This window comes from Haliotis rufescens, unplaced genomic scaffold (genome assembly GCF_023055435.1).
Source record: "Haliotis rufescens isolate VD_foot unplaced genomic scaffold, xgHalRufe1.0.p SCAF_5, whole genome shotgun sequence".
NCBI classification, from domain to species: Eukaryota; Metazoa; Mollusca; class Gastropoda; order Lepetellida; family Haliotidae; genus Haliotis; species Haliotis rufescens.
In genome coordinates, this window is record NW_025964223.1 from 60,610,564 (window position 1) to 60,635,282 (window position 24,719).

General features: G+C 40.5%; 1 protein-coding gene across 2 annotated transcripts in view; it reads right to left on the reverse strand.

The window, feature by feature from the left end:
* Window positions 1-23,351, reverse strand: part of LOC124140350 — a 124,822-nt gene extending 101,471 nt beyond the window's left edge. The window contains exon 1 of one of the 2 annotated variants that reach the window (XM_046507886.2): window positions 23,226-23,351. The gene's annotated coding sequence lies outside the window, so the exon portion shown is untranslated. Of the gene's footprint in view, window positions 1-6,662; window positions 6,827-23,225 lie in introns of those variants that run through there. The other variant, XM_046507885.2, reaches the window with a different exon arrangement.
* Between the last annotated feature and the right edge of the window lie 1,368 nt (window positions 23,352-24,719).

A 24,719-nucleotide genomic window follows, 5' to 3' on the forward strand; every position in this document is an offset into this window, starting at 1 on the left:
GGCGGCCTATAAACACTGAGTGGGTGACAAGTCTGAGGCTGAATGGTTGATAGCAAGAACATAGTCAAACTGTGACCTCCTGATATCTAGTAATTGACCAGGACACCGTTCCACAAAGTGATCTTAGCGCTACGACTATTGTAAGCCAGTGTTAAAGTATGGGAGTTATGATCACCTTAGTGCTAAGATGGCTTTGAGGAACGGGGCCCCGGACAGTGACAGAAATTAACCTGAAAACCAAAAAGTGAAAGCAATGGAAGGACACCCATAAAACCCTGAAATTCTACTAGTCCTCAAGAAAGCAGATGACTGACTTGGGAACGGGAAAATTGGGTATATTAAATGTCATGGACATTTTACAGCAATATGGTTAATGTTTACACAATCCACAGACACAAAACGCATGATATTGCAAACTGATTTCACCAACTGGTGTTCTAATCTTGCACATGTTCCCTCCCATTGACATGAGGTAGGTGAAGGCCACAGCAGTCAGATAGCAGAGGTTGGACATTAACTTGTTTGCATGTAGTATTTATAGGCTGAGATAAACAAATGGACTTAATTAGCAAGATGTTTGATAGATCAAATACTACACAAGACAGAATATGGTTTGAGATAAAATGAAACAAAAAAACGAAAAAGACATTTTATAACAGTAATTAATCAGATTTCTGTAAGAAAAGAAAAACAGAAAGACATTGAGAAGCCACTCTGAAATATATCTATCACCACAAGCAGGTTCAAGTGTCACAGGCAGTTCAAGCTTACAATCGCCTATTCCACAGGGCACTTCTGAAGAAGAACAACTCCACTGCACAAAGTAACTCACACCAGACAAATAGACTAAGATATAGTCCTGGGCCCTCTTGCACGAAGCGATCTTAGCGCTAAGATGATCGTAACTCCCATACTTTAACATAGGCTTACAATAGTCTTGGCGCTAAGATCCCTTTGTGCAAGTGGGCCCTGGAAATGAAGTTATCTATGAAGTTAAATGAAACTAATTCCATAAGGGAATTTAGGAACCCTAGAGCTGAGAATAGGAAGGGTACAGGTTGCTAGAGCTGAGAGTAGGAAGGATAGAGGCTGCTAGAGCTGAGAATAGGAAGGGTACAGGCTGCTAGAGCTGAAAATAGGAAGGGAACAGGCTGCTAGAGCTGAGAATAGGAAGGTACAGGCTGCTTTAGCTGAGAATAGGAAGGGTACAGGCTGCTAGAGCTGAGAATAGGAAGGTACAGGCTGCTATAGCTGAGAATAGGAAGGTACAGGCTGCTATAGCTGAGAATAGGAAGGTACAGGCTGCTAGAGCTGAGAATAGGAAGGGTACAGGCTGCTAGAGTTGAGAGTAGGAAGGATAGAGGCTGCTAGAGCTGAGAATAGGAAGGGTACAGGCTGCTAGAGCTGAAAATAGGAAGGTACAGGCTGCTAGAGCTGAGAATAGGAAGGGTACAGGCTGCTAGAGCTGAGAATAGGAAGGGTAGAGGTTGCTAGAGCTGAGAATAGGAAGGTACAGGCTGCTAGAGCTGAGAATAGGAAGGTACAGGCTGCTAGAGCTGAAAATAGGAAGGGAAGAGGCTGCTAGAGCTGAGAATAGGAAGGGTACAGGCTGCTAGAGCTGATAATAGGAAGGGAAGAGGCTGCTAGAGCTGAGAATAGGAAGGGTACAGGCTGCTATAGCTGAGAATAAGAAGGGTACAGGCTGCTAGAGCTGAGAATAGGAAGGGTAGAGGTTGCTATAGCTGAGAATAGGAAGGGTACAGGCTGCTATAGCTGAGAATAAGAAGGGTACAGGCTGCTAGAGCTGAGAATAGGAAGGGAAGAGTACAGGCTGCTAGAGCTGAGAAAGGGAAGGTACAGGCTGCTAGAGCTGAGAAAGGGAAGGTACAGGCTGCTAGAGCTGAGAAAGGGAAGAGTACAGGCTGCTAGAGCTGAGAATAGGAAGGTACAGGCTGCTAGAGCTGAGAATAGGAAGGGTAGAGGCTGCTAGAGCTGAGAATAGGAAGGGTACAGGCTGCTAGAGCTGAGAATAGGAAGGTACAGGCTGCTAGAGCTGAGAATAGGAAGGTACAGGCTGCTAGAGTTGAGAATAGGAAGGGTAGAGGCTGCTAGAGCTGAGAATAGGAAGGGTAGAGGCTGCTAGAGCTGAGAATAAGAAGGGTACAGGCTGCTAGAGCTGAGAATAGGAAGGGTAGAGGTTGCTAGAGCTGAGAATAGGAAGGGTACAGGCTGCTAGAGCTGAGAATAGGAAGGTACAGGCTGCTAGAGTTGAGAAAGGGAAGAGTACAGGCTGCTAGAGCTGAGAATAGGAAGGGTAGAGGCTGCTAGAGCTGAGAATAAGAAGGGTACAGGCTGCTAGAGCTGAGAATAGGAAGGGTAGAGGTTGCTAGAGCTGAGAATAGGAAGGTACAGGCTGCTAGAGCTGAGAATAGGAAGGTACAGGCTGCTAGAGTTGAGAATAGGAAGGGTAGAGGCTGCTAGAGCTGAGAATAGGACAGATAGAGGCTGCTAGAGCTGAGAAAAGGAAGGGTAGAGGCTGCTATAGCTGAGAATAGGAAGGTACAGGCTGCTAGAGCTGAGAATAGGAAGGGTACAGGCTGCTAGAGCTGAGAATAGGAAGGTACAGGCTGCTAGAGCTGAGAATAGGAAGGGTACAGGCTGCTAGAGCTGAGAATAGGAAGGGTACAGGCTGCTAGAGCTGAGAATAGGAAGGTACAGGCTGCTAGAGCTGAGAATAGGAAGGTACAGGCTGCTAGAGTTGAGAATAGGAAGGGTAGAGGCTGCTAGAGCTGAGAATAGGACAGATAGAGGATGCTAGAGCTGAGAAAAGGAAGGGTAGAGGCTGCTATAGCTGAGAATAAGAAGGGTACAGGCTGCTAGAGCTGAGAATAGGAAGGGTACAGGCTGCTAGAGCTGAGAATAGGAAGGGTACAGGCTGCTAGAGCTGAGAAAGGGAAGAGTACAGGCTGCTAGAGCTGAGAATAGGAAGGTACAGGCTGCTAGAGCTGAGAATAGGAAGGGTAGAGGCTGCTATAGCTGAGAATAGGAAGGTACAGGCTGCTAGAGCTGAGAATAGGAAGGTACAGGCTGCTAGAGCTGAGAATAGGAAGGTACAGGCTGCTAGAGCTGAGAATAGGAAGGTACAGGCTGCTAGAGTTGAGAATAGGAAGGGTAGAGGCTGCTAGAGCTGAGAATAGGACAGATAGAGGATGCTAGAGCTGAGAAAAGGAAGGGTAGAGGCTGCTATAGCTGAGAATAAGAAGGGTACAGGCTGCTAGAGCTGAGAATAGGAAGGGTACAGGCTGCTAGAGCTGAGAATAGGAAGGTACAGGCTGCTAGAGCTGAGAATAGGAAGGTACAGGCTGCTAGAGCTGAGAATAGGAAGGTACAGGCTGCTAGAGCTGAGAAGGGACAAGGGTGGAATGGGGTGATTAATTGATTGATTGTAGTTAACGCTGTACTCAGCAATATTCCAGCTATATGATGGCAGTCTGTAAATAATCGAGTCCGGACCAGACAATCCAGTGATTGACATCATGAGCATCGATCCACGCAATTGTATGTGATGACATGCACCAACCAAGTCAGCGAGGCTGACCACCCAATCTCGTTAGTCGCCTCTTACGACAAGCATAATTGCCTTTTACGGCAAGCATGGGTTGCTGAAGACCTATTCTACCCCGGATGTTTGGGGTCAATTGGGGTTAAGTTTTATTATATACATGCACTGGGGCATGTGAGAGAGGCTACCAACATACAAACAGGCATCTATTTTGCTCAGCAGTATCCAGGACCTGCAAACACCCCCCCAATCCTTTCCCCAACAGTAAACAACAATCCAGAAGATTGATACAGTTTCAGGCTTCGACATGGGGAGGTATTGCATACAATTCACCAAAATAATTAAAAAGCTGTCCCTAGTACACCTAGAAATGTTAATGAGTTCCCCGGGTACCTGGATTTGCTGGAAATATTCTGTCCATGTGGTCACTTCTCATCATGTTCCTGCACACTGCTGACAGATTTCACAGCCCCAACAATGAACCTCTCCCATGGGAACCCACGCTCAAATGCATGCTCTGGCATCAGACAACAGCTCACATCAAGCTACTCGTATATATACATCAGAAGTAACTCTTCATTTCTAAAGGTGGCGGTCGGGTAACGTAGTGGTTAAAGCGTTCGAACATCAAGCGGAAGAACCGGGTTTGATTCCCAACATGGGTACAATCTGTAAAGCCCATTTCTGGTGTCCCCCGCCGTGATATTGCTGGAATATTGCTAAAAGCGGTGTAAAAACCATACTCATTTCTGAAGTCTCCTCATCTCCTAATAATAGAAGATGAAGATCAGGATCACCCGATTCTTTCTTATTGGTAATGTTAATCTGTCATGGCATGAGAGATTAACTATTGTAATAGTATAGTATGGATAACAGCTTGGTTTTTATTTGTAACAACCTTTCAGGGCTACTTCTGGCCTCTTTCACAATGCAAATGTAGTTCTAAGATGATTATAAATCCCATGCTTTAACACATCTCCCCGAGGCAGGCGTGTCCACTGGCCTATATCAAAGCCTAATTTTAACCTTTGCCACATGAAGGACACTTTTTCTGGCTTGACCCTGGCGAGTTGTGCCCCTTGTAATGAAAACAACATATCTCGTATAGCTTCACATAGATGGCGACTACCACAGGCGACGACCTGGTCAATCAAAAAAGAAAATATCCCTGACACAAAATCATAGGCAATCGTTTGGGGGTTTTAAAGATGAAAAAACATATTTGTGTCAACGAAGACAGGCAGTGGTAAATCACTTTCATAGTAAGGTGTACCAGCCGTGGATGTTGATTTTGTGAAACGTTCTCTGATTGGACTATCGATATGTGCCTCCGGAAGATGGCTTTAACATTGACCTATGACAGTCGTAGCACAATGATGGCTCAGTGGAACAGGGCCATAGCGAATACTGAAGGGCCTGAAGTAGCCCTGAATCGTCACTACAAATAATAAAGAAGTTGTTACCCATGGTAGAAATAAATGAAATAAAGAAAATATTGGTCATTCAAAAATGGGTGTTTGTTCTTATGAAACACATGTATCAGGTGAATAACAATTATTGTTTGTTTTCCAGCTGTTTTCTAATAATAAAATCAGAGCCACATTCCCCCAATGAGAATCTTGTGCCGTTATCTGCATGCAATTTTGGTGTGATACTGACAGGTTCTGCAAACAGCTGTCACTACTACAGAGGTCCCCAGTGGACTGTCCCTGATGCAAGAGTGAGTGAGTGAGTATGGTTTTACGTGCTTTTAGCAATATTGAAGCAATATTACGGTGGGGGACACCGGAAATGGGCTTCCTGAACCAGACAAACCTGTGATTGATGTTATTAGTAGCATCCCAAACATGGAAATATGTGCCAATTGAGTCATCTCTATCATGTCCATAACAAGCCATTGGTTGCCTGGGACCTTTCCAACTGGTTCCCATCCACAAAACCTTCAGCAGCTTGGGTTGTATACTCCCTAGGGAGTTGAGAATATTATCTAGAATGCACACAGATCCACTGGTTGGGGAGCAAATAAAACCGCATTTGAGCGGATACTAGTAGCTGGATACCTGCAGTATATGAAGGTATAATATAATGATATAAGAGAAGCATTACCACCTATCGTAACTGGAGAGATTATCACAGGCTTACGAATGACGGAGTGCTACAAAACCAGTGTGGATCGGGCCCTGGGTGCTTGATTAAGTTACCAGTCAAATTTAAGGAAGATGTGGGGAGTTTCCTAGACAGTATCCTAACTTAGTTACAAGACAAAGCTTGTGAAGGCGTGGGTAATTTGATGACTTCAGCCTTTTGTGGTACTTCAGTGAGGACGTAAAAGACTTTCAAATACTCCACTATTATTACTGGTATATACACATACTCATTTAACCAAATGTGTGTGCCTCACTTCGACTTGAGCTTGTAATACCTGACATCTATACGTAGTAGTAAGAGCAGAGTTGAGAGTGATCAAGAAGCAGGCACTTGTAATTTTATCTCACAACACTCGATTTGAGAATGTACTAGTCTTGGAACACCCGTCGGGTCAATAATGGTAGTCACACAATCACATTAATAACCACAGATTCTCCAAATTACACAAATAACCATGGGTATCTCTTTTCATTTTTCATGGTAATATTTTTTTAATATACATTTTTCACTAAACTTGCTTCTTAAACATGTTAAACAACAAAATAAATAAATACTATCAATACTATTAACATTTAATGTTACACAAAACTTCGTTCAAAATGTGCACTTATGTTTTCAATTAATGCACATTTGCTGTGTCGTAACCCTCATCTCTCTAAAATCTGCTTACTGAATTACCTGAAGCTCACAACAAAAACCAATGTCTCGTCAAAACATAAACAGACAGGATGTGACCTGTCAACCGCTTCAAATTTAACTCGACCTCAACTTCTAAATCCCCACTTTAGAATAAGCATGTGTTGAATGTTTCATTGCACACTCTATCATTGAAAGCAGAGACAGGGCCGTCCACGATCCAAACATCCACACACACACACACACATACACACGCTGCTGCTGCTCTCGATAGCTACGGCAAACATGTTGCTACATATCCTGTCTCCATGCCTACCTGCATAACATAACAGCCAGTCACTATACAGTCCCTTCTGAAAGGACAGAGGTTGTGTAGCTCCACACAGAATTCCTTGAAACTAGGCCCACCTCTACAGCGTGGAAATACTTCCTGGAAGATTGTGTTGACCAATCAGCTAAGGCTGTATTTCTATCACATATCGGAGGACAACCCCGAACTGATCACACTGTGGACTGTGTCAAAAACTAGGTCACGAAGGACAAATGTCATTGCCTGTTATGTCTGTATTTACAAGGCCAGACAAATTATGTAACTGACATTTCAACCAGTGCTCAAAATATACACCATACATCTGTAACCTAATTCATCACACAGCCCATGTGCGACTTTCCACTGAAAGTAAAATCATTCAGAAATTGATTACCATGATAACCTTGAATAATACTATCAAGTTATACAAGGTCTCTATTACTGCTGCAATAAAACATGTATCTTACACTGCATATAAAAATGTTTATCACCTGATATAAAACATGTGTATACCTGGTTTATGCATGCTACACAATGCCCTTTTCCTAGCATTGCAAAATAGGTTCAAACTTTTGTCTTAATATGGTATAATTAATGTGTATTACACAGTTACACATGTGATGTGTTTATTACTAGATTTAAGAATACAGTAAAATATGGTAATAACGAACTCGAAGGGGCCACTAACTATAGTTTATTATAACCGCAGTTTGTTACCAGACGGGACCCAAAAAACAGTTTGTTATCTCCATCAGTTTGTTATAAGGATGTTCATCCCTGGTTACGCAACGTGAGCTATATTACTCCTATATATACAATAGCATCATCTGGTTGTACAACGCATGCATATATAACACCCTGTTAATACAATGAGTGACATGAGATTGATGCACCGCATATTGCAACAATGACACAAACTCAACAGATGGTTAATTGTGTTTATTACACAATGGTCACAAGGTAGATAATATAAGTCTATAATGACTACCGTAAAACCCTGAAGAAGAGCTGTTTGTTTTGCAATGTCCTTTTAATAATCTGTTTAAAATTACCCTTCTTGGTGTTTCAGATGTTTTAAGAGAAAAGATAAATTTTGGGACAATTCTTTTTTATTCAAGACAGATGTGTATTCCTTCATCAGGTTACCAAGCATTGCTTACTTAAGCACATATTCAAGAATACACAGTATTTGTAATGTCATGTGTAAATGATTATATACTTATCCACACAGAATAAAAATAACATCATTCTTTTTTAATCATCATTAACATGATTAAGATAAAGATATTTTGGTGGTATACAATAGAGTGAGTGTGTGCCTCGGGGAGATGTGTTAAAGCATGGGATTTATAATCACCTTAGAACTACATTCACATTGTGAAAGAGGCCAGAAGTAGCCCTGAAAGGTTGTTACAAATAAAAACCAAGCTGTTATCCATACTGTTTCAGTTGTCATCTTCTATTATAAGGAGATGAGGAGACTTCAGAAGTGAGTATGGTTTTTATGCCGTTTTTAGCAATATTTCAGCAATATCACGGCGGGGGACACCAGAAATGGGCTTCACACATTGTACCCATGTCAGGAATCGAACCCGAGTCTTCGGCATGACGAGCAAACGCTTTCACCACTAGGCTACCCGACCGCCCCGGCATACAATAGAATCGGGACATGAAGGTAAGATTATTCAAACTGCTTTTTTTCATAAATTATTCCATCAAAAATACTCATGTCAGTATTCTTGTCATTAGTAGATGTAATAAAGACACATTTGAGAACATAAGTGTTTATAAAGACAATCAGCCCTATATTTCCACTTAGACTAATGAATAATTCTGATAAACATTAGCAGGGACATGTGAATAGGCAGCCATGTAAGTGTTGCTACACAACTAAGAGCATGGGAAGCTGGGAGGCAAAATCAATGTGTTGATAGTTACAATATGAATAATTTACTTAACAGTATACTTATTTCAGTTGTTATCACCTTTGTCAGTTCTTTGAAAGTAGAGATGAGCTGTAGATCTGCTTGCTGCTGTACCATAAACTGTTGAGCAGATGACTGGCGAAAACCCATTCAAAATGGCACCTGACTTCCCAAATGAGGCAAACTTCATCTTGTATAATTTTTAAGTTTAAATACAGTATGATTTTTGTTATTACTCAGTCAAATAAGCCCACAGCCTGAAATTGCTTGCACTACTGCAATAAATGATAACTGTACTGTGACAATGTCGTGGCAGTTATGTTTAACAATAGCAGCTTCCTGCTACTGTCAATATCTACCTGAAAGGAGAATACTCTATATAAAATAGGCTTGGGTTAATTGCCCATTATATGAAATCCATTTGAAGTAATTCACAAATCTGTTTGTTTTTCTCGCATTTTGTCAATCTAGCAGAGCATGAAACCCGAGCGAGACGCCCAATCATGCATCAGTTCAACAGGGCACTAATTACAATGGGAAGACTTCAATTGGGAATGGGAACATTGCTGTTAACATGAGATAGTTTGCCTTTCATGTGCATGACAAATACTTATATATGTATATATCCAAAATAAATATCAAATCCAGAGATTTATCATATTTGTCAATTAAAATTAACAGCCCTTGTTGATTTATATCAATTTTACGCAACCAAACACATGACACACACATTTTCACCTTCCCGATGTTTGAACACATCAGTCACTGTAAAAGAAAAATCAATAATGTTACTACCACAAATAGATACTCAACATTAAAATCAATCTGTACTTAAACAGGCAATTTAAAGAAAAAAACACCAGAAAATACTGCCATTATCTTGAAGCATATAATCATGATAATGATACATAAGATTACAAGAGGTTAAATGCATGTTGGATTGTAGTTGTCCTTGAGTAGTGAAAGCTACTCCTGTCTCATTCAAAGCTGTTTTTATCAGTTTGAAAACAGACAAGACAAGACATGACTTTATTATGACCTGATTCAGCTGTCTAAGTGATCATAATATCTGGAGCAAAACAACCCTGCTTCTGACACATGGAACAAAAGATTACATTTCAAAAAAGAGACTAGCTGTACTTCAACATATAGGCTAGCTGCACTTCAACATAGAGACTAGCTGTACTTCAACATATAGGCTAGCTGCACTTCAACATAGAGACTAGTTGCACTTCAACATAGAGACTAGTTGCACTTCAACATAGGAACTAGCTGCACTTCAACATAGAGACTAGTTGCACTTCAACATAGAGAATAGTTGCACTTCAACATAGGAACTAGCTGCACTTCGATATAGAGAGTAGCTGCACTTCTACATAGATACTAGTTGCACTTCAACATAGGAACTAACTGCACTTCAACATAGAGACTAGCTGTACTTCAACATGGAGACTAGCTTCACTTCAACATAGAGACTAGCTGTACTTCAACATGGAGACTAGCTTCACTTCAATATAGAGACTAGCTGTACTTCAACATGGAGACTAGCTTCACTTCAACATAGGAACTATCTGCACTTCAATATAGACACTAGCTGCACTTCAACATAGGAACTATCTGCACTTCAATATAGACACTAGCTGCACTTCAATATAGAGACTAGCTGTACTTCAACATGGAGACAAGCTTCACTTCAATATAGAGACTAGCTGTACTTCAACATAGAGACTAGCTGCACTTCAATATAGAGACTAGCTGTACTTCAACATGGAGACTAGCTGCACTTCAACATAGGAACTATCTGCACTTCAAAATTGAGACTAGCTGCACTTCAATATAGAGGCTAGCTGTACTTCAACATAGAGACTAGCAGCACTTCAACATAGAGACTGACTGTACTTCAACATAGAGACTAGCTGCACTTCAACATAAAGACTAGCTGCACTTCAATATAGAGACTAGCTGCACTTCAATATAGAGACTAGCTGCACTTCAACATAGAGACTAGCTGCACTTCAACATAGAGACTAGCTGCACTTCAACACAGAGACTAGCTGCACTTCAATATAGAGACTAGCTGCACTTCAACATAGAGACTAGATGCTCTTCAACATAGAGACTAGTTGCACTTCAAGTTCAACATAGGAACTAGCTGCACTTCAACACAGACACTAGCTGCACTTCAACATAGAGACTAGCTGCACTTCAACATAGAGGCTAGCTGTACTTCAACATAGAGACTAGCTGTACTTCAATATAGGAACTAGATGCACTTTGACATAGAGACTAGACGCACTTCAACATAGAGAATAGTCTGAATATTGTTTGGATTTTTGTCTTATTTTAACTAAAATAATCATGACAAAGTTGTAAAACTATCAACACATTTGAACTGCATATGTGAAATGCCAATTTTTTTTAATAAATTACAGAAGGAAGACAATGTATTAAACAAAATGTTAAACTGAACAGCAAGGATACCCTCCCTATCTTGATGAAAACCATGCTTATCTCATCCAATCTACAACAACAGTCCAATCAAAAAAGGATTAATTCAATTGTACAAGTCATTAATCTATATGATGTTCAATACCTACTTAGCATCATGTATAAACCAAGTAAATGAGATTTGTGTACAGTCTAGATAATGTTCATTATGTCAACATCCAAATATCATCACCCATAAGCGAAATGAGACTGGCATAAAGCCTAGATGGTGTTACAACTAAACATATAAAACAACCCTTGTTAACATCCTTACAAACCTGTGACCAGTTGACCAACATTTTGACAAGACAGCATCAGCCAAACACAACACACAAGTTCAACTAGCCTTGCTTCAAGGCTGTATTGAATGAGAAGTCCATGGATGTATAGAGATCCTATCCTTATGATAATCCTAGCTAAGAGGACTAAGGATGCCATTTTTTTATAGGAACAATTTGTTCTTATCATTTATTTAATCTAGAAATTATGACTTAAACTAACAATCATTGTTTTAGAGAGTTGTTAAAGTCTAAAGTTCAACCTGTTTGCAAAGATGACAGAGGATAGCCCCTTCACAATATAGACATATTTCCCCCTCACCACAACAAACCCAGGAACAAAACGCCCCACCATGTTTACATATGTCTCACACTGCACCAGCGTCTACGTGCGCTCCAACAGCATGCTGTGTCTGATGCTGCAGAAGACCACACTTTTAGTGTGGCCTACAGTGTTCTAGAAGACTGATTAGCTTGCGTGGGTTGAAATATACAAGCAAGCATATCTAAATCTTTGTTTCCCACCACTGTGTTTTGTATGTTTGTTGTTTAACACCGCACTCAGCAATATTCCTGCTATATGATGGCGGTCTGTAAATAATCGAGTCTGGACCAGACAATCCACTGATTGACATCATGAGCATCAATCCACGCAATTTGGACCGATAACATGCATTAACCAAGTCAGCGAGCCTGACCACCCGATCCCATTAATTGCCTCTTACGACAAGCATAGTCGCCATTTACAGCAAGCATGGGTTGCTGAGGACCCATTCTACCCTGGATATTCACGGGTCTCCCATCACTGTGAGTTGGTCAGGGAAAGGCAAAACAGAAAAGCTAACTCAGTTTGAAATGAGGGATGTTACTGCCTGTAAAGTTACCATGGTAACAAGTATCAACACTGGCAGAGATTAGTTTCTTCTCAAACCTTGCTTAATTAGATAGCTGCAGTGGCCATGCCTTGGATTGCTTTCTAATTTCTCTACTTTTTCATTGTGTAATTTCATCTTTCTATTCTGCAACTCAATCCAACATCAGAGAAAATGGGCAAAGATGCAATAATACCCACAAATCTAAAATCACATCAAGTGTATGGAGTGTATAAAGAGACTGCAAAACACAAAAGATATCAGTGATAAGACTCTCTACCTGAACTCCCACAGTTATTGGACAGGCATGACGTCACTCTGGAATTATTTTATGTAATGATACGATGGATGACAGAATGGAAAAAGAATAATATTAAAAAAAATTGAAGTTATTCTGATAAATATTGATAAAACTTTATATCTAAATAACATGGTATACATTTTGCCAAGATGAATTTTTTTCCAATTTGGGTTTTAATTTAAAACAATACATATCATGTCCAAAACACTTCCTGGATACGACCTCATTCAACAACATTTTTCAACCAATCACACTGCAGCACACACTCCCATTCATGTTACACGCAAGGGAGACTAGGACTAACCGTTTTCTGCCTAGGTCGAGACATACCATGTATAAAACTTAGACATTTACCCTGCGCAACTAGGGTTCTAAAACTGGCACACCATATTCGAAACTAGACACATGAAAGAGCTTATTAAAACTAAAAACAATCATTAAAATTGTTGTCAGAGATTAAGCAGTAGTGAACAAACTCAGATTAAACATCAAAGAAACTAAAACATTTTCGAATATACATGTAGTTACAAGGCAATCTTATACCTCTTCTACATTGATGCTGTCTGAAAACATATCAGCTATAAATAAAGGCAAGTAATTAATTGGCATTTGATTGGCTAACCAAGCAAATATTTTTGCATATATGCTTCTATGGACTGAAAATATGTTATTCCACACCAGCTAGCAGATTACCGTTTCCTGATCCACTGATATTGTTTGTTTGTTTGTTTGTTGTTTAACGCCGCACACAGCTATATTCCAGCTATATGACAGCTGTCGACTTTTACAGCAAGCATGGGTTGCTGAAGACCTATTCTACCCCGTATCTTCACGGGGCCCACTGATATTAGAGCTGGCGGGCCGATAACATGTTGCCAATTTTCGTAAATATAAAAATAATGTCATAAATATCTTATCAGAAACACTGCCTTTATGATCTTCCAGCTATTAACATATTTAGTTTTCATGACCTGCTTCGCTCCACTGCCTTATCTCCTCATATTGGGTTAAAGCGTCAACATGACTTACATACTTCATATCAGAGCCAAACATGAGCTATTTTTAGCCAGACTATTGTTCAAATCAGCTATCAGCCATAAGGCCCAACAGATTTCAAATTTTCTGCCACTACCACTACAATAACACTCAAGACTGAGCAAAAGACTGATCTGAACCTATAGGACCCCAACAACACAGACTGTGAGCTCAATGATCCATAGCCCCTGGCACAGACAGATCTGAGCACCTACAGGACCCCAACAACACAGACTGTGAGCTCAATGATCCATAGCCCCTGGCACAGACAGATCTGAACACCTATAGGACCAGTGGACCCCAAAAACACAGACTGTGAGCTCAATGATCCATAGCCCCTGGCACAGACAGATCTGAACACCTATAGGACCAGTGGACCCCCAAAACACAGACTGTGAGCTCAATGATCCATAGCCCCTGGCACAGACAGATCTGAACACCTACAGGACCGGTGGACCCCCAAAACACAGACTGTGAGCTCAATGATCCATAGCCCCTGGCACTGACAGATCTGAACACCTACAGGACCAGTGGACCCCAACAACACAGACTGTGAGCTCAATGATCCATAGCCCCTGGCACAGACAGATCTGAACACCTTCAGGACCGGTGGACCCAAACAACACAGACTGTGAGCTCATTGATCCATAGCCCCTGGCACTGACAGATCTGAACACCTATAGAACACAAATAACACAGACTGTGAGCTCATTGATCCATAGCCCCTGGCACAGACAGATCTGAACACCTACAGGACAGGTGGACCCCAAAAACACAGACTGTGAGCTCAATGATCCATAGCCCCTGGCACTGACAGATCTGAACAACTACAGGACCCAAATAACACAGACTGTGAGCTCAATGATCCATAGCCCCTGGCACTGACAGATCTGAACATCCGAAGGCCCAGCAGACAACCAAAAGCACAGAATAAGTCTGTCTTCCAGACCCTAGACCCAAGAGAATAAATTAAGAAAGTGTAGAATTATTTGCCAAGTCTAGATTGATACAACTCTGTCAATCTGATTCAGCATCATTCTGGGCTCTGGTTGGATTAAATTTCATATTTTGTAGATATATATTTTTAAATAAGATAACTCTATTTCTGGGACAAAATGTTAGTCCAGCACAGAATGTGTGTTCAATGATCCTTGGCCCCTGGCACTAATGAGCACAACACTCAAACAAAGATACATGAAAACACTGTGACACAATGTAATTGTAAAGATTTATCACATATTATATATATTTAAGAACCCAAAACACATATACACAGCATAAACAAACTAATCCATGACCTGGGGACCTTGAGGCGGTCCCTTCAGACTTTGAAACTAGCATAAGTCCTGGGCTGCCCCAACTACATAGAGAATCTCACCCGAGTGTCTTTTGATATCAAATATATCAACGACAGTAGATATATTTGTTATCATAAGACACTCATGTGAGATTTTATTTGTCATCCAACATCATTCTTCCAACTTTTTCAGTTTGTTAACAGTAATAAGCAGTGTCTTATGTGTAAAAAGGAACTGCTAACAGCTTCAGTAGCAGAGCCATGAGTGATATCATTTGATGTGACATCATGGTAACCAATGATGTCACAATGGTCTGCAAAGCATTGTGATGCAATTTCATTGCAGCGATATCTACAATGTAGATCACTGTGGGGGCCAGTTTTGGAGGATAAATAACTCTCACTACCAGCTATGACAAGGGCTCCTGTCTCTTCAACACTGTATACTCGAGTTTTACCTTACAATTATTTTCCAAACTTCTTTCTACAATGTTATAAATGGCCTTCCTCACAACTGGGATCATCCAAATAATTTTAGCCTCATGCATGCGAGGTGGTTTCAGAAATGATGTTGAAACAAGACACCAGCTTTCAAAATTAAGGGGGATCCTTGGTTCCTTGGAGTGACTTGCTGTAATGGTACAGAATCTCCAAAATATTTCATTTTTAACATAGGGATTATAATGAGACTTCTTTCCTTAATTTACACCGAACATTATTGAGTGTTTTCAACATGTTCAAGATAGTCTGCGACAATACAGTCACATGAAAGTCAAAGTCCACAGATGATCCATAATTCCAAGTTTTGAATATGTTATTCTATATATTACTCTTCACAATTTTATGAGGGAAAATGAAGAAAAGACATGTGAAATGTCAACCCTACAGAGAACCTTCACTGAAGGCAGCCTTTTGTTCAGATGACATAATCTAATCAGTTTGTAAATGGATGACGTCATATTGTAATTTTCTTAACAATGAAGTACTCTAACGTCATATGGCTTCAACTTACCAGTCACCTTTGAAAATCATTAAAATGCACAAATATAACAAGTTATTACAATCATTCTACCCTTGTAGGTAATAGAATCATGATAACAGGTTATAGCTTAAACAATAAATTAGGCCAGTGTGGGAAACAGGCACTAGTCCTGTAGTCCTTGCCAAACTGCCCAATAGTAACATATCATAAGGACTAGTTGAAATCTGGCCTTTTCAGGGTTTTGCTATATGATATCATTAAAAGGACTAGCGGACTAAAACTTCAGGCTGAACCATGGTAGCTAACACTGCCCATCTTGCAACATATTCACACTTTTCAATGAGCATAAATGTTTTTTGTAACATCAAAAACACCATTTCACCTGAATGTTTAACATAACTGAGAAAATTCAGCATTATGTAAATAATGCGAACTCGGTCATTGTCACAATCCAAGAATACAACCTGAGGCTGAAGGCATTGTAGTCCGCTGAAACGGTTTCATCAATCACTGAATATTTATGATTCTCCCCAGCAATGAAAACTGTTTCTTTTTATCAATATTGAAGCAACATACTTTGGACTCAATTAACTGAAATGAAACCAATAATCATCAAACTGGCAAAGCTGTTACATACACACATTGTATCCCACCAGTAGTGTTTACTGTTTGAATATAGACCATACAACATTTGCAATACACACATTGTATCCCACCAGTAGTATTTACTGTCTGAATATAGACCATACAACATTTGCAATGCACACATTATATCCCACCAGTAGTGTTTACTGTCTGAATATAGACCATACAACATTTGCAATGCACACATTGTATCCCACCAGTAGTGTTTACTGTCTGAATATAGACCATACAACATTTGCAATGCACACATTGTATCCCACCAGTAGTGTTTACTGTCTGAATATAGACCATACAACATTTGAAATGCACACATTGTATCCCACCAGTAGTGTTTACTGTCTGAATATAGACCATACAACATTTGCAATACACACATTGTATCCCACCAGTAGTATTTACTGTCTGAATATAGACCATACAACATTTGCAATGCACACATTGTATCCCACCAGTAGTGTTTACTGTCTGAATATTGACCATACAACATTTGCAATGCACACATTGTATCCCACCAGTAGTGTTTACTGTCTGAATATAGACCATACAACATTTGCAATGCACACATTGTATCCCACCAGTAGTGTTTACTGTCTGAATATAGACTGACATTGAATGTCAGAGCAAAAGATGGTATTTGATTACAGCTCTATTTGGCAAACTTCAAACGTCAAATTTCAAAAGGTGGTTCACAAGAAACAAATACATCATTATGCGTTTACAAAGTTTTAAGATTTGTTTTGGGTGACAGATTTGTTTGTGACAAGTAGATCTATCACATGATCACCATCAAACTACAACTTTTGGGAAGGCAACTCGAGGTGCGAACTGGGTCAATATTGTGTTGTGAAAAGTCAGTGACATCACAGCCAACATTATGACATCACGACAGGCCCAACAGCTGAAGTGTATGGGTAGTTGCAAGACCTCAAAAACACAGACTGTGAGTTCAATGATCCATAGCCCCTGGCATTGACAGATCTGAACAACTACAGGACCAGTGAACCCCGAAAACACAGACTGTGAGCTCAATGATCCATAGCCCCTGGCACAGACATATCTGAACACCTACAGGACCGGTGGACCCCAAAAACACAGACCGTGAGCTCAATAATCCATAGCCCCTGGCACAGACATATCTGAACACCTACAGGACCAGTGGACCCCGAAAACACAGACTGTGAGCTCAATGATCCACAGCCCCTGGCATTGACAGATCTAAACACCTACATCCAGGTACCACCAGATTAGGCCAAAGACCTGCTAGAGCTCAAATACTTGAATGTGCTCAGTGAAAACCTGAAATTTGGACACATTTTCATCTCACATTATAAGTCCAAAACATGCAAGCGTTGTATTGAACAACGTCTATTTTTTATTGACTTAAAAAAAACATCGGCTAAATTTCAGAACTAAATATAACAAAGTTTTGCTTATTTCATAACTCACGCTAGACACTGTTGACTAAAAGGCCCCTTGCCACAGTTATAGTACTTCGTCCAATACATATTTAATAAAATCAAGAAGTGTTTGATAATATTTCAAAAACAACATTTTCATCAATAAAATGTCAAGTTGTTGGATGTCATTTTGAAATTGACATTTTAACACCTTCCACTGAATGATGTTCCTCGAGGCCAGGAGCAAGTAAGCATGTTCTAACTCAGAGAATCCTCAAGCATGACGCCAACAACAGCTGGCAACTAAACCACTGATCCCATGCTCCAATCCAGCAAATCTATTTGCAGTCACACAGCATGGAGAGTTACCGATCATTGACAACATGTTTTATCTAAGGGTGAAAAGATACGACGATATTCCGATGCATCGCGATGCTTGACCCACGATACGATATATGATAAACGTGGGCCCATTTATCGATACGCCATGATAGGGAACGCAAATCTTAAGTACAGCGTTTCCTCGCTTTTGTGCCTTTCAATAAACCGCTAACTTGGTTATAGCGTGCTGTAACGCATGGCTCCCAAAAACTTACTTACATTTTTAATAAGCTCAGGTTTTACACCGACAGATGTTTTTCCCCATCTGAAAAAACATTATCAGCTGATCCCCGCAAGCACATAACACCGGAAATACCTGTCAGCAAATTCAATACCATTATTAAAGTTACTATCTTGTTATTAAAACGTGTTCATTATATATCTGGACTTGTGCTTGTAATATATTTTATTAATTTTATTCAAAACTTCATTGAAATCGTGTGTGAAGAGATACAGCAACCAGGGTCAGATTACCACTTTTGACGCATTGAAACAAACTTTAGTTGTTAGAGAATGGATACATATATTAAAAATGCCATACTTTGACTCGTTAAAAGTCATATTTGTGGCAATTTGGCGAATATATGTTAACATAACGTTTTCTCAATCGAAATAAATGTAGCACGGGAAGTCCCCAGGGTGACTGGTCAAATTGTTCCATACGTAAAAATATCCTGCAACAGCAATCACCAGTACCAAAATGCTACACTTGTGGTTCTTATAATTTGAAATATATATATAGTAAAAGCTGCAACTAAGGTAACACGATATTGGAATATATTATTCCTGATAAAACAATAATTTCAGATACAATTTCTTCGACCATTGCATCAAAATTCTTTGAAGTTGTATCACTGGTGGAGTACATTAATTATTTTCTGGTGTTTGAACTTTGAATTGTTTTTAAGGAAAGTTAGAGAAAGTTCCAACTTCAGTAGTCTTGTTATTATAAAATAATTTTGACTGTTCCAAAATCATGAAAGGTTCAATCTCGACATGCTTTAAGTCTTGTTTTATTTATCATTTCGGTATCGAGATATGTATCGTATCGTGACCAGAATATCGAGATGCGTATCGTATCGTGACCTTCCTGTATCGTTGCAGCCCTAGTTTTATCTGATATCAACACTTTTAAACACACAGTTGTCAAGCCAAACACATCCCATGCAACTCCAGGTCAGGATGAGACTTCATCGTCAGAAACAATCTGGGTCTCAGTAAGCTGAAAAAAGAGTAATTTACAGTTTGTCCAAATAACCATGGTAAAAGTTGTCTACTCTACAGTCTCCTGACAACCACGTGCAGTAACCCAGGTCGGACACCACCTCACTGCAATGGCTCAGCAACACCATCAATCCCAATGCAGCACTTTAGCAGTTGTAAGTGACATAATGCAAACTGCATAACCTTCAGGGGATAATGTGTTGACCATAGCAAACTGTCCCTCCACATTACACACCATACAGGGCTGACTCTGGATAATGCAGGGGAAAGAAGAGATTGTAGCCGAAGTAGTCCATCAGTAAGATATCAATCAGTGTGTCACTCCTCATCGAATTATATGAAATAACACACAGCACAAAATGGCTGCTGCATAATATGTGTTATCAATTCAGATGTTAATCTGATAATTACTTTAGATCACTTTGACATAGTGTGTCATTTATCCACAAGGGACAGTAGAATGCTCATGCTATACAACACCGGTTTGACTTATCTAGCTGTAATATTACTGACTAATGAACTGTGGTAAAAGAACATTGACAATAATGGTGTCGGGTACATGGGTAAGCTGGCGACACATCAGGGCGGCGATCCCCTGGTGTGTAGGCTGGTGACACACACCAGGGAGATGATCCCCCGCTGTAGGCTGGTGAAACACATCAGGGTGATGATCCCCCAGTGTAGGCTGGTGACACACATCAGGGTGACGATCCCCCAGTGTAGGCTGGTGACACACATCAGGGTGACGATCCCCCTGTGTCGGCCTACATGTGAAGGCTGGTGACACACATCAGGTTGGTGATCCCCAGGTGTCAGCCTACATGTGTAGGCTGGTGACACACATCAGGTTGGTGATCCCCAGGTGTCAGCCTACATGTGTAGGCTGGTGACACACATCAGGAAGATGATCCCCTGGTGTCAGCCTACATGTGAAGGCTGGTGACACACATCAGGTTGGTGATCCCCGGGTGTCAGCCTACATGTGTAGGCTGGTGACACACATCAGGAAGATGATCCCCCGGTGTAGGCCTACATGTGAAGGCTGGTGACACACATCAGGTTGGTGATCCCCGGGTGTCAGCCTACATGTGTAGGCTGGTGACACACATCAGGAAGATGATCCCCCGGTGTTGGCCTACATGTGTAGGCTGGTGACAATCATCAAGAAGATGATCCCCTGGTTTCGGCCTACATGTGTAGGCTGGCGACACACATCAGTTTGGTGATCCCCGGGTGTCAGCCTACATGTGAAGGCTGGCGACACACATCAGGAAGATGATCCCCCGGTGTCTGCCTACATGTGAAGGCTGGTGACACACATCAGGGTGATGATCCCCTAGTGTAGGCTGGCGACACACATAAGGGTGATGATCCCCTGGTGTCAGCCTACATGTGAAGGCTGGCGACACACATCAGGGTGATGATCCCCTAGTGTAGGCTGGCGACACACATCAGGGTGATGATCCCCTAGTGTAGGCTGGCGACACACATCAGGGTGATGATCCCCTAGTGTAGGCTGGCGACACACATCAGGGTGATAATCCCCCGGTGTCAGCCTTCATGTGTAGGCTGGTGACACACATCAGGGTAATGATCCCCTAGTGAAGGCTGGCGACACACATCAGGTTGGTGATCCCAGGGTGTCGGCCTACATGTGAAGGCTGGCAACACACATCAGGGTGATAATCCCCCGGTGTCAGCCTACATGTGAAGGCTGGCGACACACATCAGGGCGTGGATTCCAGGTGTCAGCCTACATGTGTAGGCTGGTGGCAATCAGGATTCGCACAATCGAATTCACTAGATTTTCACACTCACAATCTTTTTTTACCACATAAAAGAATTCCTTGAGTGTGCAGTATGGCATGCTTGCAAATTTCTTTTCTATCCACAGGTGCTACTGTTGCACAAGGAATGAAGCAGCTGTCTCAGCTATTTGTAAACAATTAGTGAAAGGACTAATGGGTAAAATACATTGTACATCTAGTCCCAAACTACCTATATCCTGGCCCATGTTGCCTTGTTGTTTTGTCGACCAATTATAACCTATTATATTTATGATACAGCAACAGGAGCACACCTCCCATCCTTGTGCAGGTTGCATCCACACTTGTCAGAAAAAGTTTTGATTGTAATCACGAAAAGAAGAGTAAAACACATGTCCTATGATTATTATGCAAAGGAGCCTACTTGATGTCATAATACTAAATGATCAAGTAACCTTAACAGTACCGATTTTTTAACAATCTTGAATTAATTCCACAAATATTGTTGTGTATTTTACAATGCAGTACTGAAATTAAAACACAAGGGACCCCTATCATCCAATATTGTTGTAATAGGACCCTTGGCATCTGACTGAGTTATCAAGTTATTGCTCAAACAATCTGTATGTCTGGGACGGAATTAAAATTCAACGCGACGTTAATTTTAGAGCAGATGTGTGCAATCAACAAAATAATTACTTCTGTTCAAACTAACTCAACTGGAAGATTATTTGTCAAGAAACTATACCAATGCTAAATGTTACTGACACAGAAATGTGCCTTAATTTTATGATTAAAAATTGATTATTTATTTCCTCAAAAATAATTATGATCATGGTTATTGGCATTTTTTCTCTGTGTGTGAGATCTTATCAACAACAGTGGTTTGGGTTACCGTATTCGACGTAATAAGCGCCCAGGGCGCTCTCAAAATTAGAAACAGCGGGCTCTTATTAGAATATTATTTGAGTTGAAAGATCGTAAATTTCGTGGTTTATGCCGACAGCCTGAAATGTTTATATACGACAGATATATTTTTCCAGAATTAATTTGCCCATAATTAAGGGTGCATATAACATACGAGTGCGTATTATACACAAATAAATAAGTCTTGTGTACATTAATCAATTGGAAGGGGTGCTAATTGAGATTGTTCACTAGCCAATATATTAACAAATATCGCCGTGGGCGCTTATTACGAAGAATACGGTAACTGTAAGTTGCAACGCATCTGTGACAGAGCTTCATTCATGTGAAAACAAATCTTGGTCATGAAAGGTCAACCGTGCCCACAATACACAGATACATGTGACTGAGCAACAAATCGTGACTGGTCAACTGCTTCAAGGAACATCAGTACTTAAACAGTATATGAATATTAAACATCCCTCTCATGATATTTCATCACATTCATTTATATCAATTAGATATAATCTATAATAATAAAATGTATTACCGTTTTGAATTTTTAAACAACTCTGTATCATGTTTATATGATCAACTCGGTGTGTATTAATGAAAAGATAACCAAATTTATCATAGCTTGACCTAAAAACACTGAACTACTTATAAACTGTATCATATGCAAACACACAAACTCGTGACCTGCCATGATTGTTGATTGTTTATAGGATTACACGTGTAACGCTGGTTTACGGGATCGTCTGTTCAGGTAGCTCTCGGCAACACCTGTGACTGGTTCAGGCGAGTGCGTGTTCTTGGGTGGATCCCCCCCAACACCAGCACAGATTCGTGTTTCTGCAACTTGACAACATACATTCAGTCTATTATGGTTGATGCTGCGGCGCGTGTGATAGCTACACCGACATTCACCGAGCCCGAGATTCACAAACTCAGCCTTCATCTGTCTCGAACATTTCTGCATGTTTACACCTGGCCACGAACACCTACTTACGTTTCGTCAGTGTTCACACAGCGTGGAAATACACAAACACAACGTTCTTATTTGCTATGCATACCTCAACAACATGGAGCATCCATTCTCGGTTCCACGGCCGTAGACCCGTCGAAGACTTGCAAATCAATGAAATTTAGCCACTTTCCTACAAATTCCCCTGTGCAAGCAGGTCATGCAGCGCCCTCTTGTATAATAACATTGAATCAGGGGGATGTAATTTAGAAGTTATTGACGGTGTTGTCTCCCTTAGACCGCCGGCTTTGGAAAGTTTGCGCCACAGATACGCCATCTTTTGAGTGCAATATATTTGCGCTAACTAAACCGTGCGTTTATTTTCCATATTGATTAAAAAAAGCAAGTTAATAAAAAGCCATGCCCCCCACCCCCTCCCCGAATCCACACCCAAGTAGGAAGCAAATCAGAAAAAATTATTTCATGCGCTGTACAGCATTGTTGACGTTATACAGATAGAGAATCTCACCAGAGTGTCTTTTGATATCAAATATATCAACACGAGTTGATCAACGAGTGTTGATATATTTGATGTCAAAAGACACGAGGGTGAGATTTTATTTATCATCCAACATCATTCTTCCAACTTTTTCAATTTGGAGACAGTAATTAGCAGTGTCTTCAGTGTAAAAAGTACTGCTAACAGCTTCAGTAGCAGAGCCATTAGTGATGTCATTTGATTGTGACGTCATGGTAACAGTGATGTCACAATGGTCTGCAAAGCATTGTGATGTAATTTCATTGCAGTGATATCTACAGCGGGAGCCAGTTTTGGATGATAAACATTCTTATGATTATGATTATGACGTCATGATGATAATGACGTCAAAACAAATTAGTTCCTATGTCATGGTAACTTTCTGAACACCCGCGGTGTTTTTTCTGAGCACATTTGCCGATCACATTTTCATAAGATCTAAAGATCTTGATATGAAGAATATTGTGTTTCCTATTTGATGGTGTTATTTTTCCCAAATATCAAAAAGGTTGGAAAAAGAGACACTACTAAGTGTTGTCCGGGATTTTGTTATGTGTAAAAAACGGCAAATTTGGCCACTTTTTATCGTACACTGAAAAATTACTGTGTGATATTCTTTTCTTCTGTAACAGGTGTTATATTTGGGATAACACTTTCTTTGTAAAAAGAATATTGTCACGTCTCCCCTAATAGCCGAAAGCTATGAACACACAATGCCAATTTACACTTATCAGAGGGGTAGACATCTACGTGATCTAGACTACCAGTTGTCTGTGGAAGCCTCGGTGGCTGAGCGGGTTAGGTCGCCGACTTTGTGTGTAGACGATTAGGTACCTCACTCCCGCAGTGTGGGTTCGAATCCCAGAATCGACCCCAAAAAGTACGAGAATCTGTACTTGTAATAAGTTACCACTTTCTAAATAGCATTGTGTATTCCTGCTTTTCTTCTGTTTGACAGCTTATTGAAAATGTGAGCGAACAAAATACTATAAGGGTAACGCTATTTTTCAGGGCATTATCATTTGCAGAAGCCCGAGGTCTACTATTAACTGCCCGACGAAGGAT